Source organism: Panthera pardus, unplaced genomic scaffold, assembly GCF_024362965.1.
Source record: "Panthera pardus isolate Hobbes unplaced genomic scaffold, ASM2436296v1 HiC_scaffold_22, whole genome shotgun sequence".
Classification (NCBI taxonomy): domain Eukaryota; kingdom Metazoa; phylum Chordata; class Mammalia; order Carnivora; family Felidae; genus Panthera; species Panthera pardus.
The window spans coordinates 5,438,990-5,453,280 of NW_026526788.1; the positions used below are offsets into that span (position 1 = coordinate 5,438,990).

The 14,291-nt window shown below is 51.5% G+C and overlaps 1 long non-coding RNA gene across 4 annotated transcripts in view; it reads right to left on the reverse strand.

Annotated features, from left to right (window-relative positions):
* Positions 1-315: 315 nt before the first annotated feature.
* LOC109248899 (uncharacterized) overlaps positions 316-14,291 on the reverse strand; it is a 48,045-nt gene continuing 34,069 nt past the window's right edge. The window contains exons 2-8 of one of the 4 annotated variants that reach the window (XR_008425031.1): positions 9,378-9,486; positions 8,887-9,078; positions 8,301-8,485; positions 2,231-2,608; positions 1,762-1,852; positions 937-1,184; positions 316-698 (exon numbers count right to left, since the gene is read on the reverse strand). This is a non-coding gene — a long non-coding RNA (uncharacterized LOC109248899). The remainder of the gene's footprint in view (positions 699-936; positions 1,185-1,761; positions 1,853-2,230; positions 2,609-8,300; positions 8,486-8,886; positions 9,079-9,377; positions 9,487-14,291) is intronic. The other 3 variants (XR_008425032.1, XR_008425029.1, XR_008425030.1) reach the window with 3 other exon arrangements.

Sequence of the window (14,291 nt, forward strand, 5' to 3'; positions counted from 1 at the left end):
CTGAGCTGTGCCACAGAAAGACAAATCCCAGACGTGGAAGGGGCGGGAGGAGGTGGAGGGGGAGGGGCCGGCGGGGAGGGAGGACGGTGGAGGAGAGGGAGGGAGGGAGGGAGAAGATGAAAGCAGAAAAGGACCGCATTTATTAAGCTGTTTTTCTTTTGGTGAAAAGAAGCATTTATCAGTGATTTCATATATCATGTGAGAGGTGGCTTCCTGCCAATTTCCAAGAATCCAAACAACCCACTGACATCATATGCTAAATATAGCTCAGCCTTTGCTTTAGGTGAATAAATAATGCCGCTGGAAAGGAATAGGTTCTCTTCAGTTACATGTTTATTATGATCAGGCTGTCAGGCTTGTGTAATCAAGAGAATAATGCCCGGTTCCAAGGAGGGATTGTAGGCTATGAACTCTTCAAACAGTTTCGGGAGGGGAACGATAAAGCCCCATTCTGATGGCCTTTCCAGATGGCCAGCTGAGCCTGGCCCTGAGAGGGGAGGTGGGGGATTCAGGTGTCGTGGGTCTTCAAAGCCCTGACGAGAGCGTGTGCGTGTGCGTGTTCCCATGTCTGCCCTGTCCTCTGAACCAGCAAGGAAAGGTGGCTGATCCCTCCGCGGGAAATGCACAGAATGAAGACATTCAAAGGCACGGGTGTGGTCCCGAGCTTTCCACGAGGCTGGGGTGGAGGCGAGCGGGAGCTGGAAAAAGAGCCGGATGTGGTAGGCGGGAAGGAGGGCCGAGGAAGGCCCTCCCTGTGCTCTGCGGGCCTTCAGGTAAGGGGGCTCGCCTAAGGGCGTCTGGAGATCCTACCCCACTGCCCTCCGGCCTTTGATGCCAGCCCCCTGGAGCTTCCGCGTCTAGCATGTTGTGTCAGAGCCACCTGAAGAACTAAGGTTTCTGATGAGCCCCAGAGATGCCGGCCTGCCCCGAGCTCACCCAGGCTCGTGGAGGACAGAGGGAGCCACGCTAAAGGGCTTGCAGGTACTTGGGGGGGAAGCGAGCAGCTGTAGGGAGAAGAAAGGACAAGAAAATCAGCGCCGAGAGATAAGGAGACTGTGAATCAAAATAGCTGCTGGAAGGTGTTGGATCTCTACTAACATCTGCAAGATTTCTCTTCACAGTCACGGATACAATAGAGGTGGTTGCTATGGAAACGTGAAAAGCGGCGAGGGGAAGGGAGAGGGCTGGATAGAAAGAGGAAAGAGGAAAAGGCACACAACACTTTTAAATCATCAAAGAGGGATACGACGGCACTTTCCATTTCCGTTAGGAGAATGGAAGTTATTGAGCCCAGGGAGCGGTGAATACTACTCGGGACGGGTGGGGTCAGGCACTCGCAGACACTGTGATCCCTTCCCCCACCCCCGTAAGCCCGGGCATTGAACCTGCTCTCCTGCAGTTAAGATCACCCACCGGAAAAGCATTTCGGGCGGTAAACTCTGCAGTAGACTGCTCCGCGGGGTTTGGCCATGGCCTTCCATAACGACCTTGGAGAGATCAGGTCATTTCTCTGTGCTGTGGTTTCATCACCTACCTGCCTCCCAGAGAGGAATGACGAAGCACTTTGCTCAAGAAAAGAAATGATGGCGCAGTTTAAGGGCACGAGCATGACGGAGCCCCCAGCGCGGCCCGCGGGGGGCCAGGAGGACTGCACGGGCCCACGCAGCGACTGAGCCTCCCAACTTTGCTTCCTTTCGGGGCCGGTGTTAGTGGCACGAAAGCGTTTTCTGAGGCTGAGGAGAATTTTAACAAGCCGCTTACCTTTTATCCAGAATTTGCAAATACACTCCCCTAGACACTGGCGCTCTCCGATGTAAATATAATGTGAACCGCAGAGGCCGCTTAGATTTTCCTAGGAGCCATATTTAAAAAAGTAAAAAGAAAGAACATCAATTGCTTTATACCCTCAATATATCTAAAATGCAATCATTTCAGTATATTCCATACAGAAATCATCAGTGAGGTATTTTATATTCTTTTTTTTTTCCATACCAAATCTTTGAAATCTGGTATGTGTTTTATACTTGTAACACATCTCGATGAGCCACGTTTCGAGGGCCCACAGCCACAGTAGCTACTGCCTACTGTATTGGACATTGCAGCTCTAGAATTTTCTACCCTATGAGGCATACAGAGAGGTAAGAATACAAAAGAGGTCCATTTTGCTAGGACGCTAAATTCTAACCACTTGCCTTGTATCACTATTGGAACAATAAACACACACACACACTTCGAACAGGTGGTCAGTCTCGAATATTCCCCTTTGCCGTGGAACGGTGAACATTCTGTGATTAAGATGAAAGTTGACGGGCCAGTGAAATCACACGGGCTCAGCTCAAGCCACGTCTCTGTCACTTCCTGAGTGTGACTTTCTGAGTTTTCCCCAACCATACAATGGGAATTAGTGAGGCCGCTCAATCGCTTTTCGGAGTGAATAAGATAATGCCCAACGCAAGGCCCAGCACGTAGTAGGTGTTGTTAGGGTAGCTCACTTCCTGTCCCTGGTCTCAGCGCTAGTTTACCAGTCCGCCCTGGACCGTCTGTTCTTCTCCAGGGCTCTGTGAATGAAGAAACTAGAGCTCTGCATGTCTTCGCGTGCGGGAAACCACTGGAGGTAGAAAAAAAACACTGTAAGGATGGACATCGACTTAGTCCACGAATTCAGGGCAAGTAATAGCTGGGTGTTTTCCCAGCACTGAAAGACACGAAGACTAGCCATTCCAAGTTCTTCTTGGATGGCCGTGGACTACGTGGTAAGAGACTTAGAAAAGATAGTCAAAATACGTCCTTCAGCTTCTGTGCTGTGCTGTCCAATACAGTAGCGACCAGTCACATGAGGCTATTGAAACTGACGTTAGTTAAAACGTAAACGTTTTATTTTCTTGGGCACACTCTCGCCACATTTCAGGGGCTCAGCAGCCCCACGGGAAAAGGGGCTGCCGGTTGGACTGTGCAGGCACATTTCATCACAGAAATGCCACCCTGGGGACTTCAACCATTCACTCAGTATGCAACCAAATATAAAACTCAGAGAGAGTAGGACATCGTGAGCGAGCCAGTCGAAAGCCAGACGAGATGGGTTCGATCCTGACCTCAGCACTTCCCAGACAAGTCAACTTACGTAAGTTTCTTAACCTCTCGGTGCCTCCGCTTTATCATCTGGATAATGGGGACCATGTTAGCGGAACTTAATTCAGTGGGGTGTTGTCACTTAAGGACAGAAAGGCACGTGAAGTGCTTCCCACGGCGCCTGGCATGTTGTGAGTGCTCAACTCACGTTAGCTATCGGGACTAATTACACCATATTCACTACTTCCCAACATAAGGGAGGGTCGGGATCATACTTAAAGGTGAAGGTACCCTTGATTAACCCAAAAAAGCTTCCCGGGAGAGGTAATCCCTTGAGCTGTGATTCAAAGGGAGTCCTGCAAGCATTCAAAACCCTCGGTGGGCATTTATTGAGCATTTACTGAGTAGAAGGCGCTGTTATCGATACAGAGGTGATACGAAAAGCTCCCTTCCGCCCAGAAGTCCTCGAGGAGGACAAAAAATAGTGTTGATATGAGCAAGGGCCATGAAAGACTTAAGCACTGAGTGCCAGGTGAGCCTGGAGAGGGAGCCTCTGACTGAGCTGCTGAGACTTCGGAGGGGTGGTCCCTGAGTAGACCCTTAGAGGGCTGGCAAATGGCAGGCAGGTGGAGGGAGGCAAAACCGATGAGTGGCCGGGCCTTACGCGGTGACTAAAGTCACCCGTCCCAGCCTCTGAATCTCTAGGGACAGTTAATCAGTCTCTTGCTGGCTAACAAGACAGACTCCAGCCTGTGCACGAGCACCCCCTATGTGGACAGAGCCCCTCAGGAGTAAGTGGAACCACCCAACACCACCCCCAGCCCAGCAGCCCTGGGGCCCGCCTGACTGCCCACCTCACCGCAGAGATGGGAAAACGGGGAGACGATCAAAAACGGCTCGACTCTAAGACAAGTTTGAGCACGAGGAGTCCGGGCGACTCGCCCCATTATTATTCTGGTCACCGTTCATTCTTTCAAAGTTGGAAGTTTTGCACAGACACCAATGTTTCCTCTGAAAAGAGCCAGCACATCCCTGAAGGCTGCCGCAGGGGTCAGGATGGGCCTGTTTGTCTAGTATCGACAGGCTGACGTGCCAGGCTGCTGCCCCCAAGGGCCGGACCAGTGTGCCAGTCAGGTACCGACAGCCAAGTTGGAAAGGAAAGTCAGAAGAGCATGTCTGTGGGGGCTGGGAAACTCTGAGGCTGCCGACCGCCCTGGAATATCAATGGGCCTGCACAGGCCTGACAGTCAGGAGGCGGGAGGCCAGACCAGCCTCCCTGCAGGCCTCTCCCAGCACCTGGGGCTCACGCCCTGGAGATTAGGTAACTGGGGTCCTTAATGGGTGACGGATTGAGCCCACGACCTTCATTTATGCCCCAGGATGGAAACACTGCATCTCCCCTCAGGAATTCTGGTTTCTTCCCTGCTTTCTCCTGTTCTTGCCGGCAGCCATCAGAGGAGGAAGAGGCCTTTCCAAAGATCTGGGCCTCCTGATGTCACCCAGCGTCCAGCCTCAGAGAGAGAGAAATGATGGGAGACGCCCTGAGGGTGACAAACCAGCTAGGGTCGTCTGGAACTACCCTTGGTTTTAGTACCAGTAAGGCCCTCAGTCCTGGGCCAACTGGGACAGTGGGTCCCTTGCCTCTCGTCCAGCTTCCTGCTTGGCCCTCAGGGCCCAACTTGAGGTACTGACTGAGCAGCAAACATAGCTAGAGACTTCCATGAAAGGATTGGCCTTCCTCTCCCAACAAAGAGCTCTTTATGTTCTAGTCAGCGAAGGAAAAGCCTGCCAAGGCCGTTTACGCCCCTGCCTCAGCTGCCTGACCAGGAAGAAAAGTTGGTCAGGAGACTCAAGAGGCCAGGGGAGAAAGACCGAGCGGCCACACCGCGCAGTGAGAGCTGCCTGAGGTGGGTGCCTGGTGCCCTGCCCTGCTGGCGACCACAGAGTGTTTGAGCTTCGGGTCATCAGAGGCCCGGATAGGGAAAGGGCACAGGAGGAGACGGCCGGGCAGCACGTCCAGATCCCTGCATGTGCGTGCAGGGACGGGCTAGTAAACGTTTAACGGGCCCTCTAGGGTGGGGGGCGCGGTGGAGCCCAGAGTAGTATTTGCCCATTTCTTTGGTGTAAACGTTTCATGGCTGATTTCCAGCCACCAGTGTGATGCCGCTGAACGCAGAATGTGAAGAGATGCGCGTAGTTGGCTGTGACGAGCAGGGCCAGCTGTGTCCCTATGCTGTGCGCGTGGTCTGGCTGTGCCCACTGAGCGATACGGCCAAGCCCTGCACTGGGCGACGGAGAGGAGGCTGTCACTTCATGCCAGGGGGAGGGCGGGAGTTCCCAGTGCCTTCAGCGGCACCAGGAACCTATCTTACCGTCTGTTACTTGTAAGCCTGTTTCGGGAAACAGGAGTTATAAGGGACCGATTCCGAGGAAATGGGTGGGTCTATTGGTGACTGCTGTAGGATCCATTCTCTGGCAAGCCAAGGCAGAATCAGATCTGCATTTTTCTATGCAAACGGTAGGCAATACACAAAGTAGTGTGATACTCCAAAAAACAAAAACAAAACAAAACAAGCAAAAAAACTGAAAGAGAAGCAATTATTTTTCCTCACCACTAGAAAACACTGTTTTTGTGGCTCTAACCTAGAATCAATTATTAAACCCCTCTTTTGTATAAAGCATAACTTGCAGTAAACGCCAAGAGCGTCGTTCATTTCACTTAATGATAAATAAAATGATGTTTGACCAATTTGATGAAGACAGTAAGTCAAACTTAGATGCGCTGGCATTTGATGTTGCTGAAACCACACATCTTATTGAAAAGCTTTTTGCATTTGAAATATGCCAAGTGCAAACAAAATTTAGTAGTGAAAGTGAAGTTAAATATTTAATGACACAATTAAGTCTTATTAATGGTATGTTCTTTATTTTGCAGATTAAATATTCACGATTATCATCTCTTTCATCTTTACTACTTAAGCCATGTGTTTTTCATAATTATTTGTTAGGTATTTTCATTAACATTTGATGAATATTAATAGTTAAAATAAAAAACAGTTTTTATTTCTGTTGTAATGACTTTACAGGGATAATAATATATAACTAAATGTTTATCGTGTGTTCCACTTGCTAACATTTAGATCACTGGTTTTGTTGCCACCGAGTGGAAACGTGGAGCACTATGGGTGACAAACGACAATCGCCACAGTCTGCCATTATTCTTTCTTTCTTTATTTATTTAATCCACTATTCTTAATGTAGCTTCTCTGTGGGACTAATATGAATTGCAAACTTACACATAAAACTCATAAGTAGTGTTTGGGGTTTAATCCTTCTCTGGTGTTAGTGACCTCCTCTCAGACGTCCTAATTTATTTCCCATTTTTACCCTATTTTCCTCACCATTTTGGTCCATCAGCGTTGATCCCGCTCTGGCGCATTCTCTCTCCGTGACATTGAAAGCTCAGACCCCCATTGGGGCGCCCAGGGGGCTCAGTCGGTTAAATGTCTGACTTCCACTCAGGTTGTGATCTCACGGTTTGTGAGCTCGAGCCCCGTGTTGGGCTCTGTGCTGACAGCTCAGAGCCTGGAGCGTGCTTTGGATTTTGTGTTTCCCTCTCTCTCTGTCCCTCCCCCACTTGTGCGCTCTCTCTCTCTCTCTCTCTCAAAAGTAAATATATAAACATTAAAAAAAACAAACTTAGACCAATAGCCTCTCAGATATTTTCCTTCTGGCACAAAGGGCTGGGGTTTTCCATCCTGGACAATATAAAGCAAATGCACGTGGCTCTCCTAATTTTCCATTCAGGCAGTATTTGCAGAGAGCAAACAGGAGCGGGTCTAATCAACATGACGGCATAAAATGCATATGGCGACCATCGCTTCCGGCGCCAAGTGTGGCGGCCATATTGCCATCAGCAACACACTCCAGAGCGCCAGTCGCTTCCGGGCAGCCCGGGAACTGCATCTTCCCCACCCCCACCTCCGGTTCCCACACCTTGTGCTGCTGACCCCCTTGAAGGCTTTCTGAGGCTTACCGTGAATTTTCCCTGGGGATGACCATCGGGGAAAGAATGGTGATGTATTCTGGCCTCATGATTGGGCCCGCAACCACAGAAGCCCCGGTCCGGGTCCCTGCTCAGCATTCTGGGACCAGCAAGGCAGGCATCAGGGTGCAGACAGAGTCGTGCCAGTTAGGACACGGTGCCCTTTGGCTTTCCTCGCACAGCCTTTCCTCTTCTGCAGAAGGCATCTGCATTTTTAAAGCCACAGCCTGTTCTCGAGAGCTCTAAGCGGGAGTGAGGAGGGTTTCTAGCCAATGACAACCTACAGGTAGTTTATGATTTCAGTTTAGGAGAACCCGAATTCATTCCATTTCCTGAGAACCTACCACGCTCGGCCCTTTTGGAGGCTCTTTCTGCCTCTCCCGAAAGCCCTGCAGAGAGGAAGAGATTGCCCCATTTTTTAAAAATTTTTTTTATTTTTTATTTAAAAAAAAAATTTTTTTTAACGTTTATTTATTTTTTTTTGAGACAGAGAGAGACAGAGCATGAACGGGGGAGGGTCAGAGAGAGGGAGACACAGAATCTGAAACAGGCTCCAGGCTCTGAGCTGTCAGCACAGAGCCCGACGCGGGGCTCGAACTCACGGACCGCGAGATCATGACCTGAGCCGAAGTCGGACGCTTAACCGACTGAGCCACCCAGGCGCCCCGAGATTGCCCCATTTTTATGGGGAGTGAGGTGAACACCCTAAGGTCTCACAGCTGGTGATGGGCACAGCTGGGGTTCTAAGACACAAAGCCAGGACTCTCTGGCTCAGAATCCTGTGCGAGTCGACACTACCTCCCTCATCAGCTACTCGTCTCTGCAGTTATATAGGACACGCGCTCCAGAGAAATCTCATTGTTAAGAAAACCTGAATACAGACAGGCACAGGGAAAGGAATATGTGCCACCTTATTCGTGATGTGCAGGAAGACAGCATGGGTGTTTCCTGGCCCCACTGCCCTTATGCGCGCCAACCGTTTGGCCTGGATGGGAAGACACCGTGCCCTGCTCTCAGATCTGTACGTGTGAGAGCGGGTCTCCAGCTAGACTGTCTTCAGCGCTCTGAGAAGCGGCCAGCCTTAGGTGTCCCCGTGTCCCCGCCCCACCCCCCAACAAACCGGTCCTGGAGTATCTAAAACTCACACTTTAATGTCTGCTTAAACCATTTTCATTAACAAACGTACCAGTTCAGGATGCCCGGGTGGCTCGGTCGGTTAAGCGTCTGACTTCGGCTCAGGTCATGATCTCACGGTCCGTGGGTTCGAGCCCCATGTCGGGCTCCGTGCTGACAGCTCGGAGCTTGGGGCCTGCTTGGGATTCTGCGTCTCCCTCTCTCTTTGTTCCTTCCCCACGCGTGCTCTCTCTCTCTCTGTCTCTCAAAAATAGACAAACATTAAAAATAATAATGATAAATTTTTTGAAGTGCCAGTTCTGGTGATTTCCACTCACGGATCTCTTTCTGTTGCCGCTAAAAGCCTGGCTGCATGTGGACAAGACTGCCAAAAGCAAGTCACGATATAAGACAGGCTCAATTCCTACCACACCCCCGGGGATACATCTCCCAAGCGACACACGGGCCTCAGTTTCCCCTTCCTGCTCTGAGCACATGGAGAAGAAAGCACATGTGGGCTCAAAAAGGACAAATATGGAATTTCTGCAGCCCAGGGTGAGCCAGCCGGCTCGGCCGCACACAGTGACGTCAGGCTGCCCCTGGCTCTCATCTGTAATGTCTCTCCTTGTCGAGCCCGCAATGTGACCATTGTTTATTACCTATTGAGCCCCAGCACCATATTTGGCTCTGCACACAAGATTGATAGATTCTTCCTGTCACCGGCCTCACTCGGGTGGCAGGGCTCCAGGCATCCTCCCCACCTTCCTCTCCTCCTTCCACCTTCCAACAATCCCAGAGACTCTGAGCAGGCCTCCCCACCGCTGCTGCAGACCCCTTTGAAGAAGCTGTTTCTGGAACAAGAGGGAGCTGATGACAGATTCTCAGTTGGCCTCTAAGCTCCGGACCCAGCCAGCCCGGTGAATCCTCCCTGCCATGGAAGCTGCTGACAGTAGTGGGGACTTTCCGAGATCTTCCCCCTCCCCACCTGCCTTTAGCTCCTGCGTCTTTATTGGACGGAGGCCTTGAGATTCATAGGCCTATGATTCACAACATCTGGTGGGCAAGGGGAGGAAGCTGAGACCTAAGGGCCATTTATACCCCCTGATGGAAAATAGTCCAGTTTGGAGTGTGGAGTGGAAGTGACACCGACCTGGAAACCAGTGTCCCGCAGTGAGTCAACGGCAGCTTCACGGTGACTTCATTTTGCATTTTGGCCCCAGAGAATTGTGGCATCGGATCAGGAAGGATACTTTGGAAAGCTGAAAGATGGTGAGGTAGAGGTGTGTCAGTCATGAGACTGGGAAGCCCGGTCCTTGCTCTGTCACCAAGTATCAGTGTGACCCTGGCGCTGAAACTTACTACTCCCCGTCACTTGAAGGTTGGGCTCACGGTAACCAACCCAGTGAATATCTGTCTCAACCCCTGAAGGTGAAGAGAGGTTCCAGAAGCTCCCGCTGGGGGTTGAGAGTCTGAAGTTGCAGGTGGAGGAGTGAGCCATGCTGAGCATGCAACGCATTGCAGCCCCCCCCCCCCCGCCCCCGCCGTGTTGTTTAACCAGCAACACGAGCCCCTCCCCAGACCTACAAGTCTCACTGGCCGGTGGGGTTTGGGGTAGCTCTTCCACACCAGCCACTCTCCAGTCTTCTGGCACAAGCTGGGTGACCCACAACTCAAACCAATTCCAACACCAACTGACCCCACGATCCTGCCCCCATATCGGACACTGGCTGTTCGCGGGGTCCCGGGGCTACCTGTACCTCCACCGGCTGACTACAAGGTCAGTGCTTCCTGCCACCTGCCCTCAGGCTCAGCAATTCATTGGAAGGACTCACAGAACCAGAAAAGCACTGGGGTGCCTGGGTGGCTCAGTCGTTAAGCATCCAACTTTGGCTCAGATCACAATCTCACGGTCCGTGAGTTCAAGCCCAGCTTTGGGCTCCGAATTGACAGCACAGAGCCTGCTTGGGATTCTCTCTCTCTCTCCCTCTCTCTGTCCCTTCCCCACTCGTGCTCTCTGTCATATATAAACAAACATTACCAAAAAACAAAAAAGAAAAGCACTATATTTAGAATACAGTTTATCACACAGGGTAGAAATGAACAGCCAGATGAAGCAGTACAGAGGGCAAGATCTGGAAAGGTCCCCAGCGCAGGAGCCTCTTTCTCCATGGAGTTGGGGCGCACCACCCTCCTGGCACATGAGTGTGTTTGCCGACTCAGAGGCTCCTCTGTCCTTGTCCTTTAGATTTTATAATGGAGGCTTCAATAAGTAGGCATCGCTGATTAATGATTAATGGCATTGGCCATTGGTGATTGAACTCAATCCCCAGTCCCTCCCCCCCTCTCTGGAGGTCGAGGATGAGGTGGGGTGGGACTGAAAGTTCCTACCCTGTAATCACGTGTTTGGTTCCTCTGGGAGCCCTCAGGAGTCACCTCATTAGCATAAACTCAGGTATGGTTAAAGGGACCTTTATAAATAACATTCCTGGGGCGCCTGGGTGGCTCAGTCAGTTAAGTGTCCACCTTTGGCTCAGGTCATGCTCTCACAGCTTGTGAGTTTGAGCCCCGCATCGGGCTCTGCGCCGACAGCTCAGAGCCTGGAGCCTGTTTTGGATCCTGTGTCTCCCTCTCTCTCTGCTCCTCCCCCACTTATTCTCTGCCTCTCTCTCTCTCAAAAATATAAATAAACATAAAAAAAATAATAAAATAAATAAGTAACATTCCTATCACTCAGGAAATCCCAAGGGTTTTAAGAGCTCTGCGCCAGGAACGAGGGACAAAGACAAAATATATATATATATATATATTTTTTTTTTACTATACCACAGGTAGACAGAAATATAAATGCATGTGGCAGGTGCTGCAGAGAACTGCGAGCCCCGCCTGCTAACGGGAGGCTACAAAGCGGAAGCGGTCCTCGGACCAGGTTGCACTTGGAGAGAATCGTATCTGCAGAGGCTCACTATGGCTAGGACACGTGGGATGTTTGAATCCTGATATCCGTCTGACCTCGGACAGGACACTTGCACCTCGGAGGCTCAATCACTCCATCCGTAAAAGGGGTTATAACTGCAACACTTCAGGGGTATGATGGGAAACAATGAGACTCGTTAAGGAGAAGCTTAAGATGGGGCGCCTGGGTGGCTCAGTCGGTTAAGCGTCGGACTTCAGCTCAGGTCACGATCTCGCGGTCCGTGAGTTCGAGCCCCACGTCGGGCTCTGGGCTGATGGCTCAGAGCCTGGAGCCTGCTTCCGATTCTGTGTCTCCCTCTCTCTCTGCCCGTCCCCCGTTCATGCTCTGTCTCTCTCTGTCTCAAAAATAAATAAAACGTTGGGGCGCCTGGGTGGCGCAGTCGGTTAAGCGTCCGACTTCAGCCAGGTCACGATCTCGCGGTCTGTGAGTTCGAGCCCCGCGTCGGGCTCTGGGCTGATGGCTCGGAGCCTGGAGCCTGCTTCCGATTCTGTGTCTCCCTCTCTCTCTGCCCGTCCCCCGTTCATGCTCTGTCTCTCTCTGTCCCAAAAATAAATAAAAAATGTTAAAAAAAAAAAAAAATAAATAAAAAAATAAATAAAACGTTAAAAAAAAATTTTAATAAAGGAGAAGCTTAAGACCGTGCCTTGCACATATTAAGCACTCAGTAGCTTTAAGCTCGTACAGTGAGTGAGGATGATGATGACGATTAAGGAAAATTTCAAGGGGAGAAGGAGAAATCGTGTGGCTGAAGCACTGGGTATCGTGGCCCCAATTACCTCATGATCCGCGAGACATCTGCTTACTCAGGCAACTATTCACAGACCAGCAGACAACTGGCTCCCAGACAATTGCTTAATGGTCCGTGGGGTGACCTGTCCTCCTTCACGCTGTGGGAACCACAGGGCTCCCCTCTCTGTAACAGCTTCCTGGAGGCCTAGAAATTTTTGCCTAGTTTGGCTGGCACGGGATCCAGATTTGACGATGCCCCGAATGAGAAAAAACTAATTTTTGAAACAACAGCCGTGAGATATTTGTTAAACAAAGCAAAAACACTAATCAAAACAGGAGAGAGAGGGCCAAGTTTTCCGGAGGCGGTCTTCCAGCTCCTGGTAGACAGGCCTCGAAACAGGGCCGAGGGAAGCTGGTGTCGTCGTGCCCCAGATGCCTCGAGGGAGGGCGATGGGGAGCCCCAAGACCTGGAGCTGGCTTGCTCATTGTGGGGCTCACGGGTCTCGGAGGCCCTGGGGTGGTCTTGAGAGTGTGGCCGGCCGAGACCTCGGGGCCGAGCTGAGGTGAGCCCAGCATGGGGGCCACGCGGACAGCTCATGCCCCCAGTCCACCGGGGAGGCCACCTCAGGCCGTTGTTTCCTTTGCTCACGCACCACCCCCAGGCACTTCTTCCCCCTTCCTGCAAAAGAAACATCCAGTGCCCTGTGTTAAGTCTCAGGGCTGGGGTGGTCTGTCATCCACATCTCTCCAGTGTCTGGGCCCTCCTCTGCAAGCTCGGGCTTGAGGCACAGGGACAGGAGCTCTGCCAGGCCTTGTGCACAGCTCCTCTGTGATCAGCGCTCCCAACATGTGGGCTGGGACCCGAGAAAACCCATCCACAGACAAGCTCACCGCTGCCTCTCAACATGCCGGCCGTTTGGGGCCTGGTGGTGCCATCTGTAGTCTCCTCGGCCTGCAGACTGCCTGAGGTCTCACACGAGGGCCCCTGACCACAGAGAAAATGAGATGCTCTCTCACGCGCACCTCTGTGGAGAGAGGGTCATCCCTCTCTCTCTCTCTCTCTCCTCCAGCTGGAGGTCCTCAAGAAGCAAACACTTAGGGTCTCCCTTTGGGGTTCGCAATCATGGAGGCCGGACACTTACCAAGTTACCACCTGGCAGCTCCGTCCAGAAAGTGCCAATCCCACGGGTCACTCCTGGGGCCCGGGGCCAGCCAGAGAGACCACGTGGAGCTGCATTAACTCTGGAGGGAAAGGAGGAGAGGCTCTGAGGACCTGGGAGCCAGTGAGAAGCACGAGCGGAAAGAAGGCAGACCTGAAATGGGAACAGTTAGCTCCGTCCAGCAGACAAGGAACCACGTGTAGGTAGGGCCAGATGTTAAGGAAACAAGGGAACTGAACACAGGCTTGGCAAGGACACTGGGCAAGGGGCATTCGTTCTCAAGCTTCAGTGTGCATGCATATCCATTCTGGAACTCTCCAAGGGCAGATGCCTAAGCTCCTCTCCCTGAGATTCAAATCCATTTTCACAACCGCCCCAGGTACATATACAGTAGGTGGTGGCCGGCTCAGCCTTTGGGAATCACTGGTCTAAAAGGTGCTCAGAAGAGGAATACCCACCCCAACTTGTGGGTGCGGGGTTGTGGGAGGGAAGTTTGGGAGACTCTTTGGCACAGATACCCAAGCCAAGTGAATCTTAAAGAATAAGGAGGAGGGAAGATGAGGGAAGCAGACAATAGATAGGACACTCCAGGCCACACACCATAGGAGCGAGGAAACGGAGGTGAAAACGTGCCGCAGGTTAGGGTGACTTCATGGGCATTTGACCCAAAAAGTCACACGGGCCTTGTACTTGGGGCTTAATGCTCTGTGGCCGCCATTTTGAAATTCTTCTTCTTTTTTTTTTTAATGTTTATTTATTTTTGAAAGAGACAGAGACAGAGAGAGCACGAGCAGGGGAAGGGGAGAGAGAGAGAGGGAGACACAGAATCCGAAGCAGGCTCCAGGCTCTGAGCTGTCAGCACAGAGCCCGACTTGGGGCTCAAACTCACAAACGGCGAGATCATGACCTGAGCTGAAGTTGGACGCTTAACCGACTGAGCCACCCAGGAGCCCCTTGAAATTTTTAATCTTATCCTTGAATTTTTGTTTTGAACAAGGGCCTGCTGTTTCACCGTGTTCTGGGTCCTGCTATTTATGGACCTACCCTCCTGGGGTCCAGGACATGACAGGAAGTTTGGGTGTGAAGTGGGAGGGGTAGAGGTGGCTAAAGAGATAATGCGGTGGCTAAGACCCCCAAATGCTACACCAAGGAGCTCAGGTCCTGTCCCAGAGAGAAGCAGGTTTGAAGGGGGAACAGTAGT